Source organism: Rhipicephalus microplus, chromosome X, assembly GCF_043290135.1.
Source record: "Rhipicephalus microplus isolate Deutch F79 chromosome X, USDA_Rmic, whole genome shotgun sequence".
Classification (NCBI taxonomy): Eukaryota; Metazoa; Arthropoda; class Arachnida; order Ixodida; family Ixodidae; genus Rhipicephalus; species Rhipicephalus microplus.
This window is the reverse complement of record NC_134710.1, coordinates 190,454,410-190,466,989: the sequence shown is the minus strand read 5'-3', so window position 1 is coordinate 190,466,989 and position 12,580 is coordinate 190,454,410. Positions and strand designations below refer to the sequence as shown.

General features: G+C 44.5%; 1 protein-coding gene and 1 long non-coding RNA gene across 2 annotated transcripts in view; one reads left to right on the top strand and one right to left on the bottom strand.

Annotated features, from left to right (window-relative positions):
• Window positions 1-7,645, bottom strand: part of LOC142775906 (uncharacterized) — a 159,622-nt gene extending 151,977 nt beyond the window's left edge. The window contains exon 1 of the long non-coding RNA XR_012887143.1: window positions 7,278-7,645. This is a non-coding gene — a long non-coding RNA (uncharacterized LOC142775906). The remainder of the gene's footprint in view (window positions 1-7,277) is intronic.
• The window catches only part of LOC119175570 (uncharacterized), a 366,504-nt gene that overhangs the window by 150,960 nt on the left and 202,964 nt on the right, over window positions 1-12,580 (top strand). The window lies entirely within an intron of this gene.

The following is a 12,580-nucleotide window of genomic DNA, read 5'->3' as shown; positions in this document are numbered from 1 at the left end:
TAGTGCACCCTTCAACCGCTAAGTGCATACGTATTCATATGTTTTGTTGCATACACACGTACACACACAAACACGCACACAGTATCTTAGACCAGCGCGCGCTATTATCTCCGATTGGGCTCGTTATTGTCGTGACACCTGTCGAACAAAATGCGTTAAAGGGGCCCTAAAACACTCTTTCAAGTAACCATGGAACGACATAACTAGAAGAGCTTATTTTCTCGCGTATTCAACGCCGCAAAAATTTTAAGAATCCTTCCAGTGCGAGTGGAGTTACAAAGGTTTGTCGCATGCTGCAATTGCACTATCCCTTCTCTCGTAACGACGAAAACACTGGAAACAAAGCAGGGCGGGGTGGCAGGGCAAAAAAGTACTGTGCCTCATGCAGAATATTTTGAACATTGAGATGGTTTCTAGCATTTCTACCCACACTTTCTAATAAATAATTGAAATTGCATTCATAATTGCATTAAAAACTTTGTTCAATTATTCGTCAGTGTTTCAATGTTAAGGGCCTCACACACATAGGTCATCTAGCGTATCTTTATTGAGAGCGTGAAGTAACACGTGGCGGAGCCGGTGCGCAGCCAGAAATTTTATTTCGGAGGGAGGAGAAGGGGATTGATACTTCATGAAGTATAATGCGTGTTTTTTTTTTAGGCGCACGGGCATATATAAATATACCCCCTCCCTTCCTACCAAAGAACTCTGAAGATGTTAAATAATTATTCTTTCTGCTGTAGCTATCCAAAAATAATCTTTCCAATTATTCCTGAATATTTGTTCATTGAAACTGCATAAACTGATAATAAAGCAAAAAATAAGCATTTCTTACTTCAGAAAGAATCCGCATAAATATACAAGCAGAAGCACTGTTCGCACCTGCTACGGAAATATTCGCATACATTATATTTCGAACTTCCCTTCTCCTGAGACAGACCTGCAACAAGAGAAGTGAAAGATGTCAGGAACATGATATTGCTTCATTGGCGCTCTGTACCGTTCACTTCTTTCATAAGATAAGCCAACTAAAGCCCTTGTGGCGCACTGCTGTGCTTCCTTTCATGAGCAAATGCGATCGCTTTCTCAGGCCCGTCTTCATTTCGCTCTATTCTAGCAGAGTTCTTGCCGCGTAGGTCGCACATTTCAGTGGATGGTCATTCTTTTCTTTTTAAGTCTACGGGAGACCCTGCATCACTGTCGCTATCCACAGTATTCGCGCATGATGATGAATGAGCGTCCTGCGCAGCCACAATCGCTTGGCGGCTGTCTTTTTCAATCACACCCGAAACAGCTCTTGATACAGGCCGCTATGAATGAGCCCAAGTCTGCTCCGAGCAGTGCCTTCGAAATGCTGTTCGCACACAACTTGTCTTCCCAGAACGCGCTGAGCATGCCCGTCACTGGAAGCGTTACGCTACATTCGTTCTGCAGAGGTGAAGAATGGCAGTTTGCTCGAATGAGCATCGGAGTGGCGGATTCCATGTGCGCAGGCTCATAGAAACGAAACAGTGTATATGCGCCCACCATAGAAATGAGTGTTATTATCTTGCTTCGGGTGCAACTTGCATGCTCTTATGCTTATTTTCTCTTCTGCCTGCAAACAAGAAAGCCCTCGAACCGATATTCTTCAGGGCGAGAATTAACTTTATATCACCACAGTCTGTCTTTCCTATCATTGCGACCGATTCCCGTAGTAATGCTGAGCAGTAATGTTTAACAGGTGGACGAGTACTTTTACAAGGGGCCGCAGCTTCTCTCGGCGTTGTCATACTTCTCTTGCACCGGAGTATCTAACGTGAAAAGCAGGATTTAGGAGCTCTGCTTTATTCTTTTATTGTAATGGCTCCGAGAAAATACTCATTTTTGTCCTGTTAATCACCGATTCAGTGCGTTTAGCCGCTATCGATTTCCGATTTTTCTGTTAGAGACTTGGAGATATATAGAATGCCGAGAGTATTAAGGAGCCGGTGTCTCAACCATGTCCGCAGTATCCCACAATCTATCGGAACGTGCCTGCGATATAATGGAAGCCTTTCTCGAGTGTAGGTTTCGAGTTCTAAGATCACCAAAGAGTACCACAAGCGCCTGTTTCTGGAACATAAGCCCCAATTTTTCATCGGACAAAGTTATCTCTAGCTGGAGAACCAGCATAATAGCAGCCTGGAGTGTCTTCATTCACATTACGTTTCCTTGTGAAGGCCTCTCGGATATCGCTGGGACTTATGACTATTCTCTTCGAAGATATACGAGTACAAAGGAAGAGCCCTGATTCGGGCAGTGTAGAATGTCGTACGTCGTATACCTACTTTGAGCCCCGTATAGGCCTTGCTTCAAAAGAATAATAATAATAATGCAGCGCAAGAAGAGCCAAAAGGGACAGCGCGCTCATCGGAGGAGACGCAATAGGACGAAACTAATAGCAACAAAAACTCTCCGGCGAAGAAGGTGTCGGCTTTAGAACGCCATCTATGCGCAAAAGAGAACACACAAAGCTCTTTCACTGGCACAGGTGCACGTATAGCTTTCCTGCGTTCCATACTCTATCGAAGGTCTTTTATGTACTTTTAATGGGTTATATCCTCCCACGATTCGTTTAATTTGGTCAGAATACTTGCGCTTGCTTTTCAAACTTGTTCTGTCTGTCTTTCTCTTGTTTTTTTTTACATAAAAAAAGAATGCTTGCTGGCATTAAGAGTGGGCACAAGTTAATGCGGTTCGTGAATTATAGTATTTGACTCAAGTAGTGCATTGTGAGCACGAGTAGGGACCTGTCAATTGCAAAAACATTTCATTAAGCAGAAATATTTATCCATATACTTCGTAAACAGTGGACCCTGTGAACGTAACACCATGAGAAGATAATAAACAAAACATTCTCTGAACGAGCAAGGGATAACTTGGCAGGTAAACACGGCCTTCACAATAAGATAACTGCTAAAATTGGAGCACTATGGTTTGGTAGCTTGTCGTGCTCTCATACATATATGACAAAAGAAGTCCGCCGTGGTGGTGTATAGATACGGTGCTTGACTGCCGATCCCAAGATAACTTGTTCAATAACGGCTGTAGCGGTCGCATTTTGATGGAGGAGAAACGCAAGAGGTTGATTGATTGATTGATTTATGGGGTTTACGTCCCAAAACCACCATATGATTATGAGAGACGCCGTAGTAGAGGGCTCCGGAAATTTCGACCACCTGGAAACGCAAGAGGTCTGAGGTGCAATGCCATGCAGTCTAGATATACGAGCCATTTGCTAATACCTGCCGAAATAGCGCCCGCGTCAGTGATCGTGCCCGCGTTATTGTAATCAAAAGTCTAGAGTAGCTGCTCGAGTAAACAGTCCCACCACTCCTTACATGCCAGCCTAGGCGGCGTTTCTCCTTTCTTCTTGAGAAGCGATCGACGGCACGCCGCGCATGCGGGATAATGTCGCGTGCGCCATCAGTGCGACGGACATCACGAACAGTCACATCAAATATATGCATTAGTAGAATTTTACTAGTAGCACTTTGCTAAAACACACAGGTGGCTAGATTTCTACAGTCTGGAAATTTTTCTAAATTGTCGGTAAAGGTTTTTCTAAAAAAAAAAACACGCTGTTTGGCAAAATTACAACAAAACAAGCTTCGTTATCTGATTCCCCGGAGAAAAATGACCCCTAAATTACCTCTCAAAGTCCAAAGAACGAGAGCGATTATAAGCACTTTCACTTGGGCGTACGATAAAATTTTGCGTAAACAGCCCGATGCTTTGCGTGGGTGGCAATCGAAGCACAAAAAACATTTGTTTACCGCATCGACCATACACAGATGCATTTTGCTCAATTAGATGTATCATATGGGGAAATAACAGCTTCCGAGTGCTTCTTATCACAATCGCGTGGATTCGGTCGTAATAACGGTCACTGACATCCATGTTGAACTGAATCGTTGGAACCACGGTTCTACAGTCTCTATCATCTTGCAATCTGGTCGCTCTTTCATTCGAGAGCTCGTGAGAGTTTCACCTAACTAGCCCTACGTATGGTTACGTTTGCGTGTGCGTTTTTTTGGACATGGGGAGAGGAGGAGGGTGGCATACGCACGCATCCGTGGATTAGATGCGTTCGTACTGCACATGCACACTTCTCTCCTGTAGCCATGCTGCATATATAGGCACCTTACTCACACCGAACAACAAGTGTCTATTCTCTCCCGGCGTTTCGCGTATTTGCAGCACAATCAGCTGTGCCAGCTATTATTTTACGTGAACTCGAAGTGAAATAACTTCGTGAGTGGTGAATGTGCGAGAGATATACCTGTTGTGCATTGTAGACTACTGAGCTAACCGCGCAGTTGCATGCCCGGTCTGCCTGTTCTCGCACGGCTATGGTGCGCGATAGTCACGCACTTAGTTTTTTGCGTTTGCGAGTGTGCAAGTGGACATAGCAGCATGAAGCATAACAGCGCGAAATTCCATACTGGCTCAACTCTAAGTGTTGGCACACTACGTGTTTGCGGAAGAAATGGCGATGAGGCAATAGCGTATGTGCGAAGAGTACACATAGTAAAGGTGAATTAAAGAAAAGACCTGGCTGATGCCCCTATTAAGAAATCGGTATAACACTAAAGGCCCCACCGCGGTGGTCTAGCGGCTGAGGTAATAGGTGGCCGGTAATATGGGCAATCACAGGGAACTGTGGGATACGACGGGGTCCAGTTAGAAGCACCACGCAGGTTAGCAGCGGCACGCGCGCATTTTCATACAGCTTGGTTGAAAAAAACACCTCTCCGTGCAATGTCAGTTCTTTAAAAGTTGTTTTTTTTGTTTTTGCTAACCGTGATGATTGTATGCTATAGAAAGCCATGAACTGCAAGGAAACATTTTTCATCGCAATAAAATAATCTGCAATGTTTTTATGCTGCTCGGGGGTACTGTCAGTTTGGCTAGCAGATCAGTCAATACGAAAATAGTTTTCACTGTATACACGTTACTGCTGATAAAAATTCACCATTTTAAAGATCTCAGGGAATGGGGATGATTGTAGCACCATAGAGAAATATACTATATAAAGAGTGGCTACTGGAGCCTTTTCGCGGCCCACCAACTGCTAGATGGCGTACCCATCCTCGCTTTTACTTCTTCTTTTAAGACATGTATTAGCCTCTTCAGGAGGACAATGAATACCCAAGTCTGGCATCATTTTTTTCGCAAAGAAGAAATTTCATTAATTTTTGCAATTTTCTATATCCGCTCTACGACATGTCCCGCAGAGGAAATTTAATGCCTTACATCAGAAAACAGTAAAATATGACTAGGAAGTGTTGTTTTTCTGCATTTTTTTTTGCAAACAGAGTCATATTCACGTGGCTTAGATGTGTTGTACATGTATTCCCTTCACGGAAGCATGGGTGTATAGCCTAGTGGTAAAGACACTCACTTTCACAGCATGAGGGTGCGGGTTCAAATCCCAGTGCCGGAAAGAAGAGAATTTTCTTATTTTGCTTATTCTGAAGACATTATAGGGTCTGTCCAACCTCTAGTGGCGCTGAAAGCAGCGCAGTAGCTGGGCCGCAGGTCCCTCCAGGAGTGTCCGCTCTTTATGTATGTTCCTCTATGGTATCACTGTGCTAAGAGTTCAATTGGGGATCGCTGCTTCGGCCGACATCGTCGGTCGATCGAAGCGCAGCACTTATTGAGTGCGTTATAATATTTTTTTCTAGGCTTCAGCGCGCTATAAGATGTATTTCTTTGTCGAAGCCAGATGCTTATTTAAACGCTGATCTTGATCAAGCTGCGCGGCACGGCGGTACATAAACAATACAGCCAGACATGGACGGCGCCAAATAATCGAAACCCTGCGCTTTTTTTAACACACTTCTTTCTTTGGGTGCCATCCTGGCGGACAGTATGACCAAGACAACGCAAATGGACTTGTTCTGCCCTTCGTGCAAACTTACTCTTGAGTGAAGCTTTCGCGTTTTTTGTCACACACACACACACACACACACACACACACACACACACACACACACACACACACACACACACACACACACACACATTATATATATATATATATATATATATATATATATATATATATATATATATATATATATATATATATATATATATATATATATATATATATATATATGGGTGCTATGACCGGCTCTTATCTCGTATGAGAAGTCGATTTCACCCACGCATTCCCATAATATCTTTGTTAGGCGTTTGTGCGACACTTTATTTTTCAATACAATATTCGCTGCAAACTTATGCGTAAGCTTTTTTTATTATGGAATACACACTCATCTGTGATCAAATGCTTTTCGCACACTCCGGCTTCAACATTCCGTACTCAAAGGCTACCTGTCGCAATTCTCTCTTCACAGCTGTGGCCCACCACATTTTTTCTTTCTTCATTCCATGGGAATCAATACACGCCGTTTGCCTTTCACGCTCGAGTTGGAGCAGCCAACGGCTGAGCAACCGATCATGGTTTATCAGGACGAAGATAAATGGGCGACTGTGCGCGCGTATCCCCGAATAATCTGAGGCTTGCGGCGGTGCGGTTCACCGTCATCTACTCTTCTCGAACCAGAAGCCGGTAGCAGACGGTGCATCCCACAATACCTCGCTCTTTTACTGGTCCCCTATAGGCTGCCGACCCGCAGGTCGCGGGATTGAATCCCGGCTGCGGCGGCTGCATTTTTGATGTAGGCAAAATGCTCTAAGCCCGTGTGCTCAGATTTGGGTGCACGTTAAATAACCTCAGGTGGTCTAAATTTTCGGAGTCCTTCCTTACGGCGTCTTTCATCATCATATGGTGGTTTTGGGACGTTAAACCTTGCATAACAATCGATCAATAACACAAAAGTGAAACTCGTCTTCCCGGAGGTAGTTGAGCGTTTACGGTGCATTGTTTCAACAGCAGCAACAGATCACAAAGTAACGTGAAGAATGGCAGGCATGCAGCTCGAAGCCTGCAGCGCAGACCTCAAGCAGAAAGCGTGCACAAAATTACCATACTAATAACAAGCGCTGACTAACAACTGTCACATCTTGGCACACAAGGCGATCTGTCCCTTGCATGGTCAAAACTTATTTCAATCATCGAATGGCTTCATTAAAAGACCGTATTATCTCACTAGCCTAAAAAGTTAGCCTAATAGCATAAAATGCTATTAGGAACTTCAAGCTAGAATTTTGCAATTTCGATCATCTATGACAGACTTTTCCGAGGTAGCTCTTCGGCGGTGAAATAGTAAAACAGATATTGCACTTACTTGTGAAATCTCTCGAATTTGTACCCGACGAAAGCATTTTCCACATTGGTTTGCTGTGTTCGGCCATTCGGCGTTGAGATAGTTTTGGCGGTGATAACAAACGGCAAGGAACACACGTTCAGACGCTCTTAATGAAGTCAACTTAAGCTTCGGTGCTCAAGGAGAGTGTTGCACCAATTTCAGCATGGCCGCTATAGATGGCAGGAAGCTGCACAAACATGCCTAATTTGAACTTCTAAAGGAGAAGTGCTTGTGGTGCTGTACTGCTGATCCGATGGTTGCGGGATCCCGATGCGGTGGCTGCTTTCTCGGGGGAGGCGAAAATTCTTGAGGGGCGTGTGCTTAGATTTCGGTACACCCGTCAGTAAAATAACTCGGGACGCGAGTGTAGCGACTTCACAATCAGATGTAAGTGCATCGTTGTGCCTTCTGACGTTGAGAATAAGATATGGAAAAATCGCAATGCGCGTGCGCGTCCTTCCATGCTTGCTATCATGTCTACTCACTAACAGCGGAATAGCTGAGGAAACGTAGCGTTTTCCAGTGGGGACTTTCTTTGTTCAATTCGTCAAGCACTTAGTTCGACGGTGGCACGAAGCGTGCGCTGGTGAATTTACACGTTTATAAGAATACATATCTCGTCTCAGTGCCAGACCGGTGCTACATGCGCAGAACCAGTTCCCTTCTGTGCATCTTTTTGTGTGAGCGTGCGCGCGCGTGTGTGTGAAGGCGTGTCGCGAGGTACTGAAATACAAACGAGAGCTCCAAGAACGAAGAGACGTAGAGTTGAAAATATGTTTCACTTTGGTAACATATGATGAGACGACAAGTTCCGGCTACTAGTGTTATCTGTTCATAAAAGTGAAGATGGTGGTGTACAGCCGTCAGCACCTTTACCACGAACACTTTGATGCGTGGCCAGGGATAGTTTGATTGATGCTAGCCGAGAAGTGCTTAGAGTGTTTGCCGAAATAATACCTAGGTAGGCTTGGATAGTATGTCGACATCTATGGTTAGCGTCTTGGCACCAGAACCCAAACGTGCGTGGTACCAGCGTCAATCAAATTGCTGCAGGACACGTGGCGGAGCGTTCATGTGAAAGGTGGTGACGGCTGTACCATTCACCGCAAGTATGCCCCGTCCAACTTAGGCGAGACGGCCTGAACAAAAGGGAGTTTTAGAATAGCGCACCGCGATCCCTTGCGGTGCGGTCACTGCCACTGTGCATGCGTCGTAACGCGAGTCGGCGTTCGCGTTCGCGGACCGCACGCAAAAAAAATCTGAAATTGCGTGTGGTAATGGCGGCCCGCATGTGGCCCGCAAGCGCTGGTTTCGAGGCTACGGTGTCGCTGCGATCATGCGTTGCGAATCGCAGGAGGGCAAACGCTATTCTAAAACTCATATGGCACCCGCAACGCCCACAGCGCTTGCAAACGGTATTCTAAAAATCCCTAAAGAAATCGACTCACCGCAAAACACTACATGTGTGCAGCTAGGCTGCTGCAAGCGATTCAAAAAAAACATGGCTGATCCCCCTATCGAGGAATCGGTATGACACGGAAGTGAAACGTGCATTCCCGAAGGCAGTTGAGCGTTTACGGTGCATCGTTTCCGCAACAGAAACAAATTGCAAAGCTACGTGAAGAACAGCAAGCAGCTCGAAACTTGTAGTGCAGAAATTCAAGCAGAAATCAAGCAGGAAATCAGCATACAAAGGACAAGCGTGAATCATATGTAAGCAAAACTTGGAGAGCTCTTTCAGACTGGTTCTTGAAATACATATTGCACTTTGGACTTACTCAAACTCTGACTCACCAAACTTTTTTGAGCCAGATTCATTTAGACACAACCTCATGAACAATTTTTTGAACCAAACTCACCCAAATATTACTTACCCGAACTCACTCAGACTCATGGCTCGATCTGAATCTGAATGAGTGAACTCATGAGTCCTTCAGCTTAGAATTAGCTTTCTAGACCAAGGTACTAATGCTCTAACACATCTCACGTAATCCACGCTTTTTTTTGCCTCCGTTTGACATTATACCTTGGAATACGACTTATGAGCGTGCACAAGCCAGTTAGGTCACTTTTCTAGAAAGAGCTGACTGCACAGGACATATTTATAAAGAACTTTTCTAGATGAGTGTGCGTGAGGAGGGACGTCAAGGCAACCCCACGTCATTAACACCTCTCATCAAAAAAAATTAAATTGGTGTATGAACGACACGGATTTGGAATACGCGTGAATAGATGTAAGCGTAAATTTTAATCTAAGGCTGACAATAATGCTGGAGATGAGTATGTAGGACTTTAGTTTGGCAAAAGAAAGTGTAACTTACTCAGACTTACTCAATAAGTATGTTTTGGGCTTTTGCCTCAGTCGGACTCACACTCATGGAAAATTTCTTGAACCGAGTTCACTCACATTCACCCAAATATCACTCGCCTGCACTCATTCAGATTGAGTCGACTCATAAGTGAGTTCGCTGACCTATGGCGTGGACTAACAACTGTTACAGCTCGACACTTAAAGCGCACTGTTAAAACAGAAAGAAAAATGTGCGAAACAAGCGCACAACTATACACAGAGCAAGTGCGAACAACTGTCGGAATGCTTACGTCATCGTGTGTCAGCAGTGCACTCGTTTTGTCAACGCGGCCTCGGCAGCGAGCAAAGTGACTTTCATCCTTTTCTGAATTTGGAGTCTGATAAACGCAGGAAAGACCATGGAAGCAGTGCTTCGTAGAGGCGAAGACCTTGAGAGCGCGCCCAACACAAGCCCGTCGTGCCATCTCGGTACTGATAACGAAAACAGACTAAAGTGTCAGAGCTCTGAGTAACGTTGATTGATTGATTGATTGATATGTGGGGTTTAACGTCCCAAAACCAGCATATGATTATGAGAGACGCCTTAGTGGAGGGCTTCGGAAATTTCGACCACCTGGGGTTCTTTAAAGTGCACCCAATCCGAGCACACGGACCTACAATATTTCCTCTCCTATCACAAATGCAGCCGGAATTCGATCCCGCGACCTGCGGCTCAGCAGCCGAGTACCTTAGCCACTAGACCACCGTGGCGGGGCGCTCTGAGTACCGTCAAAATGTGTATGATGCATATAAATGGGTTGCAGTTAGCATCCACGCCACTGAACGCTATGTGGCATAATGGTTCGCTCCATGCACTGTGAATCGAGAGGTTACTGGTTTGGCGCCGCGCGAGAGAATCTTACCTTCTTGTTTTTCTTCTTGCAATCTGTTAGTATATATTTGGCAACGTCATACACATTACGAAAATACGTGAGTGGAGCCGTGGTGGACCCATGAATAAAATACTTTCCAGTTAAATGACACGCCTACAAGTGTGAAAGGACGTGCACTGCGATGTTTTGTCAGACGGAACGGTTATAGTTTTATCTGATTATGGTCACCAGTCACCCGTTCTGACTTATTTTGCTGATGGGTGTACATGTTAAAGATCCCGAGGTGCTCGAAGTTTCCCGCTTGTTCTACTACGGCGTCCTTCCAAATCGTATCGTAGTTCCAGGATCGAAAATTCCAAGTCCTATCGGGAAAACATAAATACAGGCTTTCACTACTATTGTGCTTTAAATAGCATTGATATACCAAGGTCTTGAACACTCTCTTTCGTTTTTGCGTTCATGTGAAACTTCGAATTCATCGAATATTAGTGTATATTTATGCTCAAATAACGTACTGAAATATTTGAGGGCGATTAATGGCACACCAAAATTTTATTTATGCACCATTTTTTGCAGGCCAAAGAACGCAGAAACCCCTTCAAAGTTTGAGCGCTGGTATATCAATAGTAGCAGAAGTGGATGCTCAAGTCAACCATTGATTAGATGTATAATGAAAGAATGACATGCTAAATAGCTATAGCTCGCTTAGACCATCAATGGTGTGTTTTTCATAGGTAGTGCTTGCATTACTGAACATGCGTATAGATAAGTTTTGTGTCTCCTTGCCGTCACAGTGCACCATCTATAAGATGATAGCCTTCACATTGTCGGATTATTTGCTCGTGTGTCCGTGCCTGCACGGCCTACCTGAATTAATGCTGAAACCCTACCCACACAACTTTCTGTCGTTTTACGCTTACACCACGAGCTCCTATCGAACTTTCTTTTGCTGCTTGTCTGGCAGCCCTGTATTTTCAGTTCAGGTTTGTTAATCGACTTGTTTGCTTCAAATTAGAGATGTGTCTTGGTCGGGCCTGGATCACGCTTGCTGGTCAGGAGTTCAGATTATGTTCTTTCAGCAACCATCAACCGGTCCTGCTAGCAGAACTTGCGCAACACTTTCGGCTGAACCCTGGCGTCAAGTTAGGTTTTTATCATGAGTGCCCGAAGGTTTGTTGCTTAGACTTGAGTTACGATTGCTGCCAGAACCACCTGTATGCCGAACAGATGGCACAGAAAAACGAACACGCATGGAGAAAATGTGAGAGCTCGACCCGATAAAGAGAAATATTTGTATAGTTCAGCGCCGAATAACTTACTAGTCCTCGGAGAGGCCGTCGTAAATAATCGACATTTCCAAACCCTAGCATGTTCACCAGTTCTTTCATAATCCCGAACAATAGGATCACTAAACTAGGGTAATGACGCTGGCACTTCAATTGCAATAAACTAGAAATGGTTAAAGACGTAAAAATAACACGTGAGTTGTTAAGGAGGTAAGCATTTGTGTGTTGTGGGCCATCTGTTCGTTAATTTTTACGCTGTTTTTTTTTGTGACCTCGTACAAGCTATAGCTCGACATCAGAAGCTTCCAAGCTAAGTAATACTTTCTAAAATACCAAGTACACTGCTCGGTACCTTTGGGCTGGGCGAAACGTCAAGTGTGAAGCTATGAGGAGATGCACTCGAAATTACCTGATTACGTCGGAAGCAAATTTTGAAGAAGGTGAATTATTTATTAATAAATGTGCCCCTTACCAGGAGAAGAAGATACGCCACTCTTCTTCTCCTGGTAAGGAGAAGAAGAGTGGCGTATCATATGGTCCATATACAGACAGTTAACTGAATCCGGATTTGTCATAGATGTCGGCAGCGAATCGGTGGATAGTAAGCATAATAACTATGTATAGTATGCTATAGTGCGCGAGTGGAAAAGGCAAGTAAGGGTGAGATGATAGGGAGAGGAAGGAAAGGGTAAATCAAGCATAACTCTGTGTACTACAGTATAGGGAACTAGCGCTGTAGTTTCCATGGTGCCCTGGCGGCCAAAGCACGCATTTCCTAGCTGCTGCCACGGCCGGTCTAGACTGCACCTGCAC